The following is a 20,144-nucleotide window of genomic DNA, read 5'->3' as shown; positions in this document are numbered from 1 at the left end:
TATGCATTTACTGTTGGTTTCCCTTCAGTGACCAATTGTCATCAAGTTTTAACTTGTTGGCCAGTTTGTTGATGTTGGTTGTTTGTTGGTTTATACTGTTGAATATTGTTGAATAAATGCCATGACAAATAATCAGCCAAATTTCAAATTTCAATTGTTTGTTTGTTGTTTATATTATTCTTGCGAAGGAATGAAACAAAACAAATCTGCAGTTGTATATTCATTGCGCACATTGAATATGCAATAAACAAATCCCAATACACTACAGATTACCTAAGGTCACCTTTATTAAACCAGTCTTCATACACAACAGATTATCTGAGGTAACCTTTATTAATCCAGTCTTTATAGACAGATTACCTGAGGTCACGTTTATTAAACAAATCTTAATACACAGATTACCTAAGGTCACCTTTATTAAACCAGTCTACATTCACAACAGACTAGCTGAGGTCACCTTTATTAAACAAATCTCAATACGCTACAGATTACTTGAGGTCACCTTTTTTAACCACTCTTCATACACACATATTACCTGAGGTCACCTTAATTAAACCAGTCTGCATACACAGATAACCTGTGGTCATCGTTATTAAACGAGTCTTTATAGACAGATTACCTGAGGTCACTTTTATAAAACAAATCTGAATACACTGTAGTGTATAAAGACTGGTTGAATGAAGGTGAAATCAGGTAATCTGTAGTGTAGGAAGACTGGTTTAATAAAGCCCTTATGTAATCTGTTGTAAAATATTACAGGATAATTATATACCCTAGCATTGTATCTATTTTTCTTTTATTACAGAGGGTACCTGAGGTCACACCCCTAAAAAAACGAATATAACCCATTGAACTCAAATTAACTCAGTTCACCTTAAAAATACATTACACAAACAATACAACGTCCATGAATCCTACATTTTAAAATGAAGAAATTAATTTATTACAGAATAATTATATACCCTAGCATTGTATCTGTTATTCATTCATTACAGGGGGTACCTGAGGTCACCCCCCCCCCCCCCCCAAAAAAAAAAAACCAATAAATATTATCATTTAACTCAAGTTATCTTAACAAATATATGACATAAACTATGCAATGTCCATCATGTCCATGAAGTCCTACATTCAGAATGAAGAAATTAGTTTATTGCAGCATAATTATATACCATAGCATAGTATTTACTATTCTTTAATTACGGGGGTTACCTGATATCACCCCAAAAACCCACAAAAATGCAACCACTTCATCTCCAATAAACTCAGTTCACCTTAACAAATACATAACATAAACAATACAACGTCCATGAAGTCCTACATTCAAAATGAAGAAATTAGTTTATTACAGCATAATTATATACCATAGCTTAGTATCTATTATTCATTCATTACATGGGGTACCTGAGGTCACCCCCCAAAAAAGCCGAATAAAACCCGTTTTACTGAAATTAACTCAGTTCACCTTAAAAAATACATTACACAAACAATATAACTTCCATGAAGTCCTACGTTTCAAAATGAGGAAAATAATTTATTACAGAATAATTATATACCCTAGCATTGTATCTATTATTATTTCATTACAAGGGTACCTGAGGAAACCCCCAAAAATCAAGAAATATAACCCATTTAACTCAAGTTATCTTAACAAATATATTACATAAACTATACAATGTCCATCATGTCCATGAAGTCCTACATTCAGAATGAAGAAATTAGTTTATTGCAGCATAATTATATACCATAGCATAGTATCTATTATTCATTCATTACATGGGGTACCTGAGGTCACCCCCCAAAAAAGCCGAATAAAACCCATTTTACTCAAATTAACTCAGTTCACCTTAAAAAATACATTACACAAACAATATAACTTCCATGAAGTCCTACATTTCAAAATGAGGAAAATAATTTATTACAGAATAATTATATACCCTAGCATTGTATCTATTATTATTTCATTACAAGGGTACCTGAGGTAACCCCCAAAAATCAAGAAATATAACCCATTTAACTCAAGTTATCTTAACAAATATATTACATAAACTATGCAATGTCCATCATGTCCATGAAGTCCTACATTCAGAAGTAAGAAATTAGTTTATTGCAGCATAATTATATACCATAGCCTAGTATTTACTATTCTTTAATTACGGGGGTTACCTGAGGTCACCCCAAAAACCCACAAAATGCAACCACTTCATCTCCAATAAACTCAGTTCACCTTAACAAATACATAACATAAACAATACAACGTCCATGAAGTTCTACATTTAGAATGAAGAGATTATTTAATTACAGCATAATTATATACCCAAGCATTGTATCAATTTTGCTCTTTGGTATTAAGTCACATAACAATTTGGTATTAAGATTGATCCAAATAGAGAACTATATTTTCGTGCGAATTAATCGATGACCAATTTCCCCGGATACCAGAGGGCACCGGATACCTCAGGGCCTACATCAGCGGACCTTTCTTCCACCTGCACAACTTTACGGAAATATCAGAGTGATTATAAACAAGGACTCTGTGACGGGCAACTTATAATATCCGTGTTTTAAAGATTTTAATGATATCAAGCCAGTCCAGTTCAAACTATTATCACGTGGTACAATTCTCATTTACATATTATGAATATTAATTAGCAAAAGTACTACTAATTTCTGGCTATGATCTCAACCCTCCCCCTATACCTCTAGCCAATGTAGAATAAACAAACACAAAGCAATACGCACAGTAAAAATCAGTTTGAAAGAAGTCCGAGTCCAATGTCAGAATAGGTAACAAAAGAAACTAAGAAAAATGACAATGATGCATAAATTAACAAAGGACTACTAGCAGTTACAGACCCCAAAAAATACATTCAAACGGACGCAAAAAAAAAAAACCTTGAAAAATCCTACAAAAAACAAAAGAATATTGCGCACAAAAAAAAATCGAAAGAAATACAACAAACAAAAAACCTTTCAAAAATCATACAAAAACAAAACACATGAAAAAACAAAATATAACAAACAAAAGGGTGTAATTATATAATAGCCATGTAATTGCCATGTTTCTTTTTTTCTTCATGGATCAGTAATCTTTAATCTGTAATCGAATTTCTGCCAATCAAGGCACATCTCCAATCACTCGGAGGAAAATGTCAATACACAATAACAATATACTACACAGCTGTCATCACTTGATATATAGAGAATATCATATGATTTTTTTCAATATCACATCCGTATCAACCCGAAACACCAATATAATCCAACAGCTCTGCTCGAGGGATTATATTGGTTGAGGGTTGATACGGTATGTGATATTGAAAAGCCATATCAAATACACTTTATTATATACATATACCTCACGTAGATGTTTTTTGTGACACGACGTCATACAGATAAGGAGGTTTGAAATGACGTCATACAGATTATAGGTTTGACATGACGTCATACAGATTAGGGGTTTGATAAAGCCTGCAACAGTGACTGCAATCGATGACGTGACTTCATACAGATTAAAGGTGTGATAAAGCCTTTGCAACCGTGCTGATATCGATATCATCACGGGTGGCTGATACAGCACGCTTGCCAATGATTGTATTACACATACAATTTATCTGTATTTACTACTAAGTATATGATAAATATAACTATAATAATAAAAGTTTCTACCACCACAAGCTTAAGGATGAATACACTCCCGAATATATTTTGAATAATGTTAAATTGTTTCTACTGCTTAAGTTATCAAGATTAGCTAATATAGCATAGCGTTTATTATGTAAATTATATAGCAACTGTCTACACAGGGGTTCTAAGATATTACTGGTTTCCTCAAAAGCATTTCTGTTTACATCAATGTCCACATAACAGAATGGGTTGATAATTAACTGGAGAAGATCAGCTGGAAGGGATGTTGTATCTTTAGCTAGAATCAAACTTCTTAGTAATGTCTAAAGTTTTTAATATAAGTGGTTTTCCTGCTTCTTCTAATTCTTCACATAACAGGATAAAGTGTCCAACTGTTTCAACCGCTTTATTACATAATTTATAAATTGAACTGATATATTTCTTAGAAAAAGGAAGCATATGGGCTTGTAGATATAGTTCCCAGTTGCAATTTTAAGACGTGAAGGAATTTTTCTGATATCTTTTAGATTTGCATTGACCGAAATTGCTAAAGGATGTACAGGTCCAATGTTATATTTATGATCCATGAATTTTAGTGTTGAATATCCTTTTGATTCATTAATATTTGTTTACGTCCAATAGGCATACTTTATTGGATTTAACTAACTTTTTCCATTGAAATTTTGATAAAGGGCTGTTCAGATAAACATAAGTCTGTAATTCCATATTTAAAACATATTTCCTTAATTTCAATAAACCAACTATGGCTGTTGTGAGATTTTATCTGTAGCTGTCTTTCAGCTAGCCGCCATTTAATTGGTTCACACTTAGCTCTTGATATATTTCCAAATAGATTAATAGCTTTAATATGGATTTCAGCTTCAATAGGAAGTAAACCGGGCAAAGTATAAACTGTTGAGTCAGCTACATTAGATTTAAAGACAAAAGGAGAAGGTCCGGTAAGGGCTAGTTTTGGCCTAATATTCAAAGTACATCTAATGAAAGATTTTTGACATTTTTTAAACACTTAAGTGTCTACTTCAGTCGATTCAATTAGTGTATGTAAAAGATTTGGACTGATTTGGTCATTAAAGACGCTCAAATGGAGGCTTAAATATGAAAAATCTATCAAATATGCCATAAAACGTCACTTTGCAGTTGGTTATTGTCTAGAATGTAAGTGGCCGCATTCGTGATCAGAATCAACCTTTATATATGTTATGTATTATCATCAAATACAACATATATTTAAATATTAAGACTGAACACAAATGCGGCCACTTCCATTTTAGACAAAAACCGCCTTAAAATTAGCACAAATGCTAAAATTGTGAAGATTTAAGTAATATTGCATGAATGTATGATGCTATTACCTGATGAATGTGCATTGTATTGTCAAAATCCGCCCATATTTATGAAACAGAAGTATTCTTCTTTCCAATAAATAGCTTAAAGTTTACATTTTAACTAATTTGTAAAAATACTATATTTTGGGGCCAAACAGGGGTCTTACCGGGTCTACTCCTTTGTTTAATCTATTTTTTTGTAGTCAATAGAAATATCATTTAGTGTTTTACCTTTTGGTAATAAAATTTCCAAACCATAGGTTAATATTGGTAGAATGTGCTTTCTTATAAGAGAGATTGGAGTTTTACTGTCTAAACCATTTTCTCCATGGAGGCCTGTACCCATTAGGCAATACATTCACCGTGTAGAACGCCACATGCGGGTTGTTGGCTATGTTTGACACGGGGTGGCGGTTTTGACGTTTGCACTTTTTTAATGGACATTTGCGCTTTTTCTATGAGGCAATTGCATTTTTTTTAACACGACATTAGAGCTTCATAAACATAACATTTCAGTCATCATGGTTAAAAGTTTAAAAAAATCATGTAATATCAAAAACACACCACATTCATATATTTATATACAGCTTAGTGTTGTCATTTTCTTTCTTTCAGCCATACGTCACTTTTCGTCTCTGGTGTGTAAGTTTTTAGACGAAATTTGAATAATGATACTTATATGATAACTTAACGAACTGAAATTTAAATGTTTTATGTGAAAAATAACGAGTACGGGACAGGGGTATAACACGGAGTCGGCATAAGCCAACCCGAATTATAAATCCTAGCCTCCGTACTTGTATGATCATTTAATCCGAAATTAAGCTTGTCAAATAAACAAAAGCATCGCTTTTGTTGACCAGAGGTGAAATATCGCATTTGCTAATAATACATGCAAAATAGTAAGAAGTATTATTCCCGAGCGTATAATGCAAAAAAAATATGTTTGTTGTGTCCTCTTAAACTTAGTTAGGGCTAATTCGGTCTCTGATGCATAGTTTATCTCATTGGCCATTATAGCCCACATCTTTTTATTTAAGTAAAGTCGTAAATCTTGATTATTTTGTAATCAATTTATGAAGCTGATCGAGACGTAGATTCACTCAGATACCGAGTGTTCTCTTTGCATCTATTTTACAAATGAACCGCTGGAATTCGGCATTTGACAGTTTTTTGACATGCTCTGTTTATATCTAATTCGAAGCATTGTCGAATTATTTCAGCCTAATGGACTTTCATCTTTAGAATTTCCTTTGCATTAAATATCTATGATATATATATATACAATGTATAACCTTTTATATAAATGAGATATAATAGGGACAACTTGGAGTGTATATATGTACCAAATTAATTAAAATATAGATCTCGGATTTCGTTATACTACATACGAGGATCTAACAAGTACCCTACAAGGTTTCACTTTTGTGACCTTATATAACGTAATATTTGACCCCAGAAAGTATTTATATCGACCAATCAGAATGCTCCTTATAAACGCGACCTAGGAACAAGTTGAAGATGGCGACGTAGAAATAGAAAAACAACATAGAAAATGCATTAACTGAAATTTTGCCTTAGTACAAAGTGAAAGAATTGAAATTTGAGAAGAGACAAATTTTGGAAATCAAAGATTGCATGGTCAGGCTTCCAACATGCTTCAAACGGGCTATGGAAAGAGTTTACATACCAGATATCTGCTACCCGATAATCAAGTCTGCATTCAAAGGTAAATTCTCGAAAATAGAGTATTAAAGGTTGACATTTTTCTATCATTGGGCAACTTCTCGAGTGTTTATTAAAAAAATCTTTGTGGAGGATTCACAGTGTACTTTAAAAAAAACATGACAATATCCCAGAAAATACATTGCAAGTCTTCATTCTCCTATAAATTCTCCTACCAAAAAATTATAATTTACAGTCAATGAAGATATGGGATCAGATAAATCTAAATTCATTGGTAATAGTATATAAATCATAATGTCATCTTATTAATGATATTCTACTGTGTACTTGCAAAGATATACATGTATACTTATGCCAGCACATGCAGGAGAAGTTTTAATATCAGCATACTTTTTTTACTTCTGTCACACACTGATACATGTTGATATCATGTGGTGCTCCAGATAATTGTTAGGGGAAATTTTCTGCCAAGAAAGAAATTAATTGTTCACTATTCTTGGACTCAGCAACAGTGGGTCAGAATGGCAATTAGTGTTTCAGTGTTCATTAAATATTAGTTTAATGCTTTGTGAGAAAAATAAGTTCATCCTGTTTATGTACATATAAAAAAGAAGATGTGGTATGATTGCCAATGAGACAACTCTCCACAAGAGACCAAATGACACAGAAATTAACAACTATAGGTCACCGTACAGCCTTCAACAATGAGCAAAGCCCATATCGCACAGTCAGCTATAAAAGGCCCCGAGATGACAATGTAAAACATTCAAACGAGAAAAACTAACGGCCTAATTTATGTACAAAAAAATGAACGAATAACAAGTATGTAACACATAAACAAACGACAACCACTGAATTACAGGCTCCTGACTTGGGACAGGCACATACATACAGAATGTGGCGGGGTTAAACATGTTAGCGGGATCCCAACCCTCCCCCTAACCTGGGACAGTGGTGTAACAGTACAATATAAGAACGAACTATAAAAATCAGTCGAAAGAGGCAAAAAGTGTTACTTTAACCGTTCCAGAACAAATGGTAAAATTGCTGAATTTTTCGTTTCCATTCTCTAACTTTAGTTTGCCTCAACCAAATGTTATGAAATTTATACACAATACTTATTACCAAAAAAACTCAGATCAAGCACAAATTTGGGTAGCATCACTTTTACCGTTCTTCAGTTATGTCGTTTTATAACTTTATATGATCTGCAAGAGTGGGCATCATCTGTGTCCTATGGACACATTCCCCATTTATTGTAGTCTTTTATACTCAAATATTTAGCTTTAACTACATGATTGAGTAACTTTGCAGAGGCGGATTTAGAGGGGGAGCTCAGGGGTCTCGGGCCCCCTTTTTTGGAAAAATTTAGTTGTTTATATAGGGAATCACTGAAGCATGGCTATACAGGCCCCCATTATGAAGAAAATTTCTGGGTCCGCCACTGCTTTGTTTTCATTTGTAACATTACTAGTATGCTAAACAAAAAGTAAAAAATGTGAAATGAAATGAAATACAAGTTTAAAGATTTGTGTACAGATTCTGATAATAAATACATGTACGTACAAATTTGATTAGGGAATCCACACCTCAAGGACTAATCCCAAAAAGGATTACTCAAGGGCCAGTCTTTTTATTTCCCTAAAAAATGTTCAAAGATAAGAAGATGTGGATCCTAGAAATGGATTCACAGCGTCAATTTATAAATTTACTTTTAGATAACCTACATGTATATCTGTAAGTAACATTTATTTAAGGACAATAAAACATTCTGTCATTAACCAGAGGAACATATCAACTAAAATGTGTTTGAATAAACACTAGTATTAAGTAACAGGGTATGTACATGTAGGTAGGGAAACCCTAAACAAACATGCATGTACATTTTTTCTTCATCTTTTAGTCTGGAAAAGCTAGTAATAATTATTAAAGAAAAAAATTTAATGATTTCCTCTGAAACGGATGTTAAATAATCTTAAATAAGCTTTATAATGGAGTCAGCATTGTTTTGAAATCAGAATATTCCATAAATATATTTAAATTGATATTTCAGGAGCAGACATTCTTCCCTGGTCTATATAGCTTCATTGAAAGGAATCAGACACAGAAAGTTTGGGGAAATGAAATTGAGAGTCACTGTGAATAATTCACACACATGCTAGACATAAAGAAATGGCCAGACACAGGCTCAGCTATAGAATCTGTATCAACTGGAAGCAACAGCATTTTCATCAGAAAACTAAAAAGGATGTGAAAAACAAACATGCATTTGGAAATGTTCAGCCGCCAAACAAATAGATATGCCATGAAAAGCAAATTGTTTGCTAATATAAATGTCAATGATGTCTGTACAAAAGCAAAGATATAAAAGCCTTTTTCATTTATACATGTAACAGGCATATACAATACAGATTTAAGACCATCAGACAATCTTTAAATCTTTGGAAGCCACGGTACCTAGTCCAAGACATTCCATATTTTCAACTCGTTATGAAGACATATTTGACCAATCTGGTTTCCAATAGAAGTTTAAAAATAAGTTCTACATGTACATGACATGATGATCACCAGCAATGAAGGTGATATAGGATACAATATTCAAAGTAGAGAAGTATAAAGTGAATTTGAACCTCCCACCATAATAGCATTCTGCACATTTTGGATCAACTATGGATCAAGCTGTTGTACTTGTGAACTAAAAGATTGTTGCTTGGTTGTTGTCAGGTACATTGTACATGTTGACAGTGCTATACGTTCATTAAATAAAATGCAGTACAGCACACTTATATTTTAGTAATAGATAGACTTCTTCTGTCTTTATTTGAACGGATAAACCATATAATAAAAAAAAAAATTTCTGACAACTATGTCTGTTCTGGAACTGAAGACTACCTTCACTTTTTGTATCTTCCTTGTTCATTTTCCTCCAGATAAATGTACCTTTTATTTACTGACTATCACCATGAGGCTTATAACATGTATAAGTAGGCTTAATTACTCCAAGGTCTCCAGTTATGTCCTGTCTGTGACAAAAGTTTCAGAATACAAGACATGCAAGACATGAAATGCTAATCGGACAACAACATTTACTATTTATATGAAGTTTTATATTTCAGAGGGTAGAAATCATGGATTTGTCATACTTAAAATCATAATGTATATGGAATCCTTATGTTTAGAAGTTTCTGTCAAGACATATGTCCATTGTCCTTATTCCATTTTCATTGTTCAGTGCTCCTTAAAAAACTACATGTGTAGTGTTTTATCAAGTGAATTTGTGGCATATTATAAGTAATACGATAACTATATTACTATGTATGGGATCAAAGGTTTACATGTGTTGTCAGACGGGGTTCAACTTGTCTCTCAATTTTTTGTCGAGCCCCAGGTTCTCACTAAGGCGAGTCCAGGACTCATCATAATCAGTCTGGACTCATCATTTTCAAAACTTGCGAGTCCCAAGATGCATAAAAATTGTAAAATGTTGTATCAACTGAGCACATACATGTATATCACCATTTTATCACAAAAGTTAAAAAATAATCTAAATTTTGTGTAATTAGGGATAGTGATGCGGTAGCGTTAACTCACTTCTTAAAAGCTTAATATTGCAGAAGGTAGAAGATCTGGATGCTTCATACTTTGTATATAGATGCCTTATGATATGAAGTTTCCGTCTGTCATATGTCTATTGTCATTGACCTCATTTTCATGGTTCAGTGACTACTTGAAAAAAAAGTTCAGATTTTTTGTAATGTTAATTTTTCTCTTATTATGAGTAATTGGATAACTATATTTGGTATGTGCGTACCTTGCAAGGTCCTAATGCCTGTCAGACAGTTTTCATTTGACCTCGACCTCGTTTCATGGATCAGAGAATAAGGTTAAGTTTTCATGGTCAAGTCCATATCTCAGATACTATAAGCAATAGGTCTACTATATTTGGCATACATGTATGTAATGATTGTAAGGTGTACATGTCCAACTGGCAGGTGTCATCTGACCTTGACCTCATTTTCATGGTTCAGTGGTACTAGTTTAGTTTTTGTGTTTTGGTCTGTTTTTCTAATACTGTATGCAGTAGGTCAACTATATTTGGTGTATGGAAATATTTTACAATGTACATATCAGTCTGGCAATCAGTCTGGCAGGTTTTATTTGACCTTGACCTAATTTTCACGGTTCATTGCTCAATGTTAAGTTTTTGTGTTTTGGTCTGTTTCCCTTAAACTTTAAGCAATATGTCAACTATATTTGGGGTAAGGAATGATTGTAAGGTGTATGCATGTATGTCTGTCTGGTACATGTTGGTATCATCTGACCTTGACTTCATTTTCATGGTTCATTGTTCCATATGGAATTTCCATGGTTTGGTCTGTTTGTTTTATACTACAAGCAATAGGTCATCTATATTCTGTGTATGGAATGATTGTATTAAAGGTGTACATGTATTTCCGCCTTGGTTTATCTGACCTTGACCTCATTTTCTTGGATCATAAATGTTAATGTGATACTTGTAGTAAAACTTTATAAGTAGGACTATCAACATAAAATCAATGGTCAGTATAGTAGGCGAGACATTTCAGTGTGTGCACTCTTGTTTCAATTTATAAGTCTACAGATATCTAAATAAAAAAATTAAGGTATATACATGTACATTAGGTAAAAATAAAATCAAACAAAAGACGGTGTTCATGTGACCCCAACCTCATTTTACCCATCAGTGATTAAGGTTATTTTTTTGTGCAAATTAATATATATTGTGGTTAATTCCATTTCTCAGATTCTACACAATGTATATAAAGCAGTAGTTCAAAGTTTACATATGAACAAGAAGAGATACTATACATGAAACGTTTATATATATATGTTAATGATGATGATGATGATGATGGATAGGTGCTTACAGTCCAGTGGCAAATTAATATGCATATTCAGGACAAGAATATGTTTATGTGATGTGAATAATAACCCTGCTTTGTAATAGACCGACAGCAACTGAAATAGCAAAAAATAATTAAATGACATCTAGAATGAAACCTACATGTATATATAAGGCTTCAATAGAAGGAAAGGCAATTGTCTATGCAATATGTCAAGCTCTAGTCTTTAATGTGTCTATAAAAGTAGTGAATAAATTCAGCAGAAATATCTTGTTCATTGTGTCTGTGATAATCATTCATGTACATGTACATCACATCACTACATGTACAAAAATGTACCACATCTATTTTATATAGATCTGTCATATGCATTTAATACACAATTCTAAAAATAAAAAAATAAAAACTATAGGCCATGCAACATGTACTACAAGTATACAACAGGGTTTATACTTGGTACAGGCACATGAAATGTGATTGAATTTAATGAAATAGTTTTTGTGTCACCTGAGACCATTGTTGCAAAATGTGACACTTAGGGATTACAATCAGCATAATCATGCAGCAGCATAAACTATTTGAATAAAGTTTTCACTTTACAAATGTATTATGGTCAAGTCTGTATCTCAGATTCTATAAGCAATAGGTCAACTATATTTGGTGTATAGAATAATTGTTAGATGTACATGTGCATTTTGGACTAGCAGTTTTCATCGAACCTTGACCTCTTTTTCATGGTTCAATCTTTAGTTGTTGTGGTTAAGTCTATTTTTCAAACTAGCAATTAGGCCTCTACATTTGGTGTATGGAATGATTTTAAGGTGAACATGTCCGACACAGGCATTTTTTCTGACCTTGACCTTTTTCATGATTTATTATTTATGATTTTGGTCTATTTTGCAGACACTTTGAAGCAATAGGGCCACTATATTCTGCATATGACTTCTGCAGCCCTTCTATGTGAAGTATATATTGATCTTAAAAAATGACAGGTTATTTATAATTTAGTTTATTGCTTTCAAATTTAAAAATTTGATTAATAGGTAAAAAAAGCTAGAATTTTCATTTTGGACTAAGGGAGCTACCATTTGATTTTTATGGGGGGGGGGGGGGGGGGGGGGGGCTAGGATAAAAAATTTGTTCTGCTTTTTTTTTTAGCTGTAATATCTGTCCTGCCTTTTTATTTTTCACTCTATTCGGTCCTGCCTTTTTTTTAAGTTTATCCTGACTTTTTTTTAAATTGTCATCCTGAGGCCATAAAAAAGAATATGTTTGTTTGCCCTAACCCTATCTACCCATATAACAGCTGCCTACTCAAAATCTTTTATTGTCCTGATGTGAAAAAGTTTTTTTTTAATCAGATAGGCATGAAGACTAAAAATCATCTGACACTTCAATTACTCTTTACCGAAAAAAAAAGAAAATGCCTACCTACCTACCCACTGTCTCTACCTTTGGGTAGGGTTTGGGCAAACCAAAATATTTTTAAGTGTGGCCTGACTTTTTTTCGCAAGTGTCTCATCCTGCCTTTTTTTTACTCAAAATTCCTGTCCTGCCTATTTTTTTCAAATTTCATCCTAGCCCCCCCCCCCCACCCCCCCTAAAAATCAAATGGTAGCTCCCTATGTAACTTTTTCAAATTAACTTGGATTTTTATAAAACTCTACAGCTATCTCAATCATATATTGATCTTACAAAATGCAAGGTTATTTGGAAGTCAGGTTTATTGCTAGCTGTAAATGTAAGGATTTATTTAAAAGGTAGAAAAGCAAGAATTTTCAGTTCAAGCTAAATTCACAGCTATCTAAATCATATATTGATATTACAAAATGCCTTGGTTATTAGTCCCCTACCGTCAAAGTCGAAGGGGACTTTAGGTTTGCACTCCGTCCGTCTGTCTGTCCATCCGTCAGTCTGGCAAATCAGTTTTCCACACTTTTTTTCTTCGTGCTTGAAGATATTGATTTGATTTTTGGTGTATTGTTTTATCATGACAAGTTACAGATCAAGTTCGAATTTTATTTATCAATTATTATGTCAATGATAGACTAGGATTGGTTTTTTGTATATATGTATCTGCTACAGCATGGGAATTGTATAGGAAATACACATGTATTTAAATATATAGCCTACTACCTAAGATTTTTTTCTTACTAGATACAAAATAAAAGAGCCCCCCCCCCCCTGACAGTTCACAAAAATTCGTACAGTAAGGCACCTCTCTAGTAGACTCGACCAACTGAGCTAAAAAAAACTTCACCAGAGCAGCTAATAGAGGATAGTTTTTTTTTCTGTATGCAAGCCGAGGAGGGTGCTTGTGGCGCTAAACATATATATGTATGGTTTATCAATGCTTAGACTTTTTACATGTCCCATTCAAACTATGCATAGTTTGCACCCCTTATCAAAATCCTTGATCCACGTCTGGCAGAGGGAAGCAGTCAGGGGCGGATCCAGCCATTTATAAAAGGGGGAGGGGTTCCTAACCCAGGATAAAGAGGGGGGGGTTCCAACTATATGTCCCCATTCAAATGCATTGATCGTCAAAAAAAGGGGGGTTCCAACCCCCGGAAGCCACCCCCCCCCCCCCCCCCCCCCCCCCCACCCCCCCTGGATCCGCCACTGGCAGTGCTATAGTGTACAGTTTAACAGTGTTTACTGTACTCTTTAATTTCCACGATTACGATCCGACCTCAAGTCATAAAGCATATGAGGCACATCTGAAAACTTTGACAAACGTCACATATTTCAAATATTCATGGCTATAGTTACAATATGACGACGAAAGAGATTTAAAAACTATTTCCAAACGATTAACAATCGAAGCGATAAATTTTAAGTCCCATTGTTTTTATTTTTGGATACCCTCGGGACCTTTCAATGAACCTCATTCAAGTAAATATGTTCCGCGTGCGCTGTTCAGATTGGATAACTAGAAATCTGATTGGTTGAAAAAGTCACATGCAAAATCCTTCAGAAGTGAAACCTTATACGGGTAGATGTTAGATCCTCGTATGTAGTATAACGTAGTATAACGAAATCCGAGATCTATATTTTAATTAGATTGTATATGTACGTGTAAAAAAAGCAAAAACACCAGCAATAGTTGACAAAAACGATAATGATGGAATGGAATTTTATCGTCCAGTGGCGTATATTACATGCATGTCGGAACAGGAAATTGACAATAGGTATTATTAGAAGCCTACTTTGTACAAGATAGTCACACTAAGTCGGAACTTAACGTGCTATTTCACCAGGTTCACATTATTATACAATATAACTAACAATTGTGACGACGAATTTCTTAAACTGTTCTAGAACAATTTAATTGAAATATAAATGTGATTTTACTATGATCATAAATTCGATGATGCAAAAGCAAGTTAGATATAGATCTGAATTTAAATCAGATTGGTGCTGGCGGTTTCTCTCTTATTTTCAATATATATATTATGAATTGTGACTACATGTATCTATAATAGTTCTGTAACTTTCTATTTGTATAACCAATGATCGACAAGTGCGTACATTTTTGTGAAATGAATATATTTATATCTTTCGAAATGTCCATAATTATTGACAACGAATATATACTTATTTTTTTTTAAATTTTACCCTTGGAAAATATCTAAATAGATTTTTTTTATCAAACCTTTAGCTGGAATTATTAACATTTTCATAAATATCATTCTTTACACCAGAAATGTCATTCATAAACAAGTGGTAGTAAAATTGTATACACATGTGAGTTTAGTAGTAACTAGTCTATCACTGTCGGACTCAAGACAAAAAATATGTACTCATGATGTATTTTACATCTGAAAGTTTTTAAATGGAACGTTCCAAGTTACCGGCCGATTACTGTGATACGGTCGGGCACAGGACGTTTGCGCTTTTTTACCTGTAACACGATAGGACATTTGCGCTCCAAACACTATGGACATTTGCGCTTTAAATTTTGATACACCTGTATTAAATTGACCGGACATTTGCGCTTTTTACCTATACTTGTCTACCTGTAATTTTAGTGAATTTTATATGTAGTAAGTTAGTTCACATTGACACAGTCTTGAACATAGAGTTTAAGGTTAAAGACTAGTAAAAGAAAAAGATGGATTTTTATCATTAAACAACAGTCGGTTAATTACAATACAATTCGTTATATTGATGAACAGGGACCTCAGTCAAGAGTTGAGAAAGAGAAACTAGAATATCTATTTGAAATGTAGGCGAAATACCAGTCAGGACAGATTACAAGAGCTAAATTTGTTCATTCCCTGAGCTTCAGATATTAAGCGAAAACTGACCTGTGATGTCTTTAAGTCTTTGGAAGTTTTACTTTTAGCTATATTTAACTATATTAATGTGCTGTGATATAACTTATAAACACGAATGTGCTTTGAAACGACTATTAATCTTTTAACAATAATGAAAATTATGACTTAACTCAGGAGGGGAGTCATAAGAAGCAAATATTATAAAAGCGCAAATGTCCTATATAAAAGGCGCAAATGTACTTTTTTAAAAAGCGCAAATGTCCTACAAATTGAAGTGCAAATGTCCTATGAAAAAGCGCAAACGTCCAGCGCCGATACGCTCAGAAGTGAAGCGATGCATGCACCTGCATTATGTAATAAGAATTTTAAGCCCGACAGTAAATCGCTTGAATACCTGGACGTGTCACCTCACAATAACTCTGGCAATAATTCATTTAGCAATGCCGATGATCAAATTAGGGAAGGACCGATTTAAATAAATATATTAAATAAAAAGTTATGAACAAATTCGATTTTTGGAAACAATTTTACACGGAACACCGCTAGATAATTATGACTGTAAACTTTGAGAGAATCCATAAAAGTAATCGCTCTTAACTAATTCCCTTACGTGTATATATATAACCGCCATTTTGCAAAGATTCAAAACAAACCATTTTGAGAATGAAAATTGCAGTGAATCAAAATTTATTGCAGTCCGTTCTTTTTGATTAAATCATACCAAATACCAAAATTCTTTAATCTTAATTTAGTGGTTGAAAGAACTTAATTTTCGAATTAAGCACGATGTACGCTGCTAAGTTTTCCTGCTTTCAGTTTTCACTATGTTTCTAAATGTGTCACTAAATTCATATCTATTTGATATTTTCTTGAATTGGACATGCTAATAGAAATGTCTAAAGAAGCTTCATGTTTGTTTAGACATGACAATATTTTTTTTCTATACATGTACCTAGGTATTTCTAGTTGTTTTGGACAATTTCAGATAACATTAATATTGTATGTCAATTCTGAGCTCCAAAAACCAATCTACTATGCAGCGAATGAAACCCAAGTCGCCTCTAACCAAACCCATTAACTTATTTTGCTGAAGACAAACTATTTAATTGATAGGGCGAGGGGAACAATATGGTAAATCATAGAAAACGATCCAGAGGAAGAACAAAGTGAAACAGCTATGTCAGAAATCGAATACATGATACAAAGCAGATTTGATCTTCAATTTTCCCTTTTATGAAAGATATACTAGAACATCTCTAACGTTGTAAAAGAGAAGGCATTGATTGAGATTCAAATTACAGAACTTTGGTACTTAGTAGACAATGGTAGAATAGTTCTTATTTCATTTAAAGCGTACGACCTTGCATCATAAAGCCAAACCAACTTCTCTTCATTTGTGTTTGTTCTAAAAGACGTCCGGTATTTTAACGTGTTTCATGGTTTAATATAAATGTACCATTTATCGAAACGTTCATTATGTTTGAAAGAGTCTATTTTTCCAACAAAACGTTTTTTTATACAAATCAATGTGTTATCTATGCACATGACATGCATGAGCGTGTTAAACACTATGCTTGTTGTCTAGATGCTTATGTTATATTCTCCAGTGTCCTACTCCTTTTCAAATCCCCCCCCTCCCCGCCGTTGAATATCATTAACCAAAGTCTTGTGTAGTATTATGGTTTCAAATCATATGTTTGATCGATCATTATCAATCTAAATATCTTACCCTTCCGGAGCACCTGTGATCACCCCAGGTTTTAAGTGAGATTGGTGTTGCTCAGTTTTATATCTTGCAAACCACCTAAATCGGCACCGCCTGTCTTGTCGCTTATCCCGACTGCAGTGTTACCATTACTTATAAATACTGTCCTAGAAAGGTTTTAAACGAAGGTGTATAGTTTATTTTCTTTTGCCTATTGTGCATGTTGTGATTCAGAAATACGTTTTGTTAGGGGACGACCATATACTTTGTATGGGGGAGGGAGAGGCCAGGGCGGTGTTCATGGTGTCTGTCCTTCACCTTCACTTTTGGTGTTAATTTGCTTCTGATATTACTTTTTAACGGCTATAGTGATATAACATTACATATTAAATACCTTGTACTGAAATGCTTATGTTGTTTGGCATTTGATTTTGACTACCACTGGAATCCAAGTAATTCCCGTGACATTTATAGAAGGTGTCATCTATGCACATGAGTTTGTTAATTGTAATAACTGCTTTTGTTGATGATTGTATTATAGACGTCAGTGTCACTCTTCCTTTCAAATACTGTCCGACATTGGTTAACAGCGGGGGTTGGTTTGTATAAATAAGAAGATGTGGTATGAGTGCCAATGAGACAACTCTCCATCCAAGTCACAATGTATAAAAAGTTAACAATTATAGGTCAAAGTACGGCCTTCAACACGGCGCCTTGACTCACACCGAACAGCAAGCTATAAAGGGCCCACAAATGACTAGTGTAAAACAATTCAAACAGGAATACCAACGGTCTAATCTATATAAAAAAATGTTGAAACGATGAGAAACGAAAAACACCTATGAACTACACCAACAAACGACATCCACTGAACAACAGGCTCCTGACTATATATGTTGCTATTGTCTCAAAAGTTATGCTGCTTCTGTTGAAAGCCACAAAAGAAACATAGAAGATTTGTGAAATATAATTTTCCTGTGTGTATAAACATTCTATTTCTGTCCCGTTGTCTCCAAGTAGCCCTGCTTCGTTTTCTGATTGTTTTTGAGATACCTCAACAGATAATGCATAAGCATCTACAAAATAAAACTATTTGATAGATTTGTGTTTCAGCGGGAAAAATGCATATTCTGACGGCAACAACATAATTTAACAGTGAATAGGTTCTGCAAATTAAGGTCGGCAAATTTGAACTGAATCTGAAAAAAACAAACATAGTCTGTAAAAATTTAGAGGTTATTTTGTATCATCGAACCAGGATTCGAAAAAAAAACATCACCTGCGTGTCTAACACTTACAAATGTAGCATGCTTTCTTATCAATTCTAAATGAGAAATTTCAAGTTTAAAATGAGACATTGTAACAACAAAATGTCCCTACCAGTTTACGTGCAAATCAGATATAAATGTTACACTAACTTAGCCAGTTTTAGATTGACAATAAATTAGATCATTGAGGAAATGTTACTGAGACAACGTTACAATTAGAAATAAGCTAAATTGAGAAACAGGGTGGCAATATTCCTGGAAAACACGGCGAAATCTCACACAATTACAAGCCATTAATCCCTGCCAAGGAACTATCCACATGTTATAGGTTCTGGATGGAGAGTTCTTTATTTCTGTATTATATTTTTTTTGGGGCATTTTTCTTTATCTTTAGAAGAGAGACGAAAGATTCAAAATATAAAAAATAACGCTTGTTCTATGAAATTCTGATAAAACTATTTTACAATTAAATTTCTGTGTAGATATATGATTTCTTTATTCTTGTGTCATTCATTTCTGTAATATGTATTGTATTACCCAATTCTTTTATTTTTCACAGTTATTCTTTATACTTTTGCCCCCCATTATATATAAAGGCGACAAAAAAACAGATACCGACTGATTGATGAGAGAATGACATATGTATGAAAAATATACTAACATAAGGTCTGATCACAACAGAATGCAAATAAAAGTAATATAAATATATAAACACGCATCATCACTAACAAATTATGGAAAATAAGGAAGTTTTTTTTAGCCTTTTTAGTTTTGACAATATCAAAATAGACTTTCATATGTTTGATATTTTAATTCGTACTTAGTAATACATTTACGTTAAAATGACAGCATTCAACTGGTTCATACGAGAGGAACGTTCATGTCATCTTCACATGCAGAGCAAAAACAAATCAATAATTAAATGGGCAATACTGATTTCAAAATCAATAATTATTAAAAATAATGTTCCAGTCCTAAGTTTCGGCAGCATTAATTTTTCAAGGACTGTCACAATAAAAGAAAAAAAAAACATTCTCACTGTTGAAACTTTGCTAATGACTGAAACGGCGTAATGTACATAGCGAATATCACTGGCTTTATCAATATCACATCCGTAGCAACCCGAGACACCAATATAATCACAAGAGCTCTGTCCGATGAATTATATTGGTTGAAGGTTGATAAGATGTGTGCTATTGAAAAAGCCATATCATACGCACTTTGTTCATGTTATTATATACCTCAAGTATATGTTTTTTTCACGTTACTCATGTTACAATACGTTATACAGATTAGGGCTTTTTTAATGTCTTTGCAACGTTAACGTGCACGTGACTGATATCGATGACGTG

General features: G+C 33.4%; 2 long non-coding RNA genes across 2 annotated transcripts; one reads left to right on the top strand and one right to left on the bottom strand.

Annotated features, from left to right (window-relative positions):
* Positions 1–899: 899 nt before the first annotated feature.
* Positions 900–2,398, bottom strand: LOC127710395 (uncharacterized). Its single transcript, XR_007986166.1, has 2 exons — positions 2,164–2,398; positions 900–1,209 (listed from the first exon to the last, which is right to left on the bottom strand). It is a non-coding gene; the product is annotated as an uncharacterized LOC127710395 (long non-coding RNA).
* Positions 2,399–6,366: 3,968 nt separating this feature from the next.
* On the top strand, positions 6,367–9,556 carry LOC127710396 (uncharacterized). The gene is made up of 2 exons (XR_007986167.1): positions 6,367–6,699; positions 8,710–9,556. It is a non-coding gene; the product is annotated as an uncharacterized LOC127710396 (long non-coding RNA).
* The last annotated feature ends 10,588 nt before the right edge of the window (positions 9,557–20,144 follow it).

Source organism: Mytilus californianus, unplaced genomic scaffold, assembly GCF_021869535.1.
Source record: "Mytilus californianus isolate M0D057914Y unplaced genomic scaffold, xbMytCali1.0.p SCAF_76, whole genome shotgun sequence".
NCBI classification, from domain to species: domain Eukaryota; kingdom Metazoa; phylum Mollusca; class Bivalvia; order Mytilida; family Mytilidae; genus Mytilus; species Mytilus californianus.
This window is presented reverse-complemented; position numbering and strand designations above follow the sequence as displayed.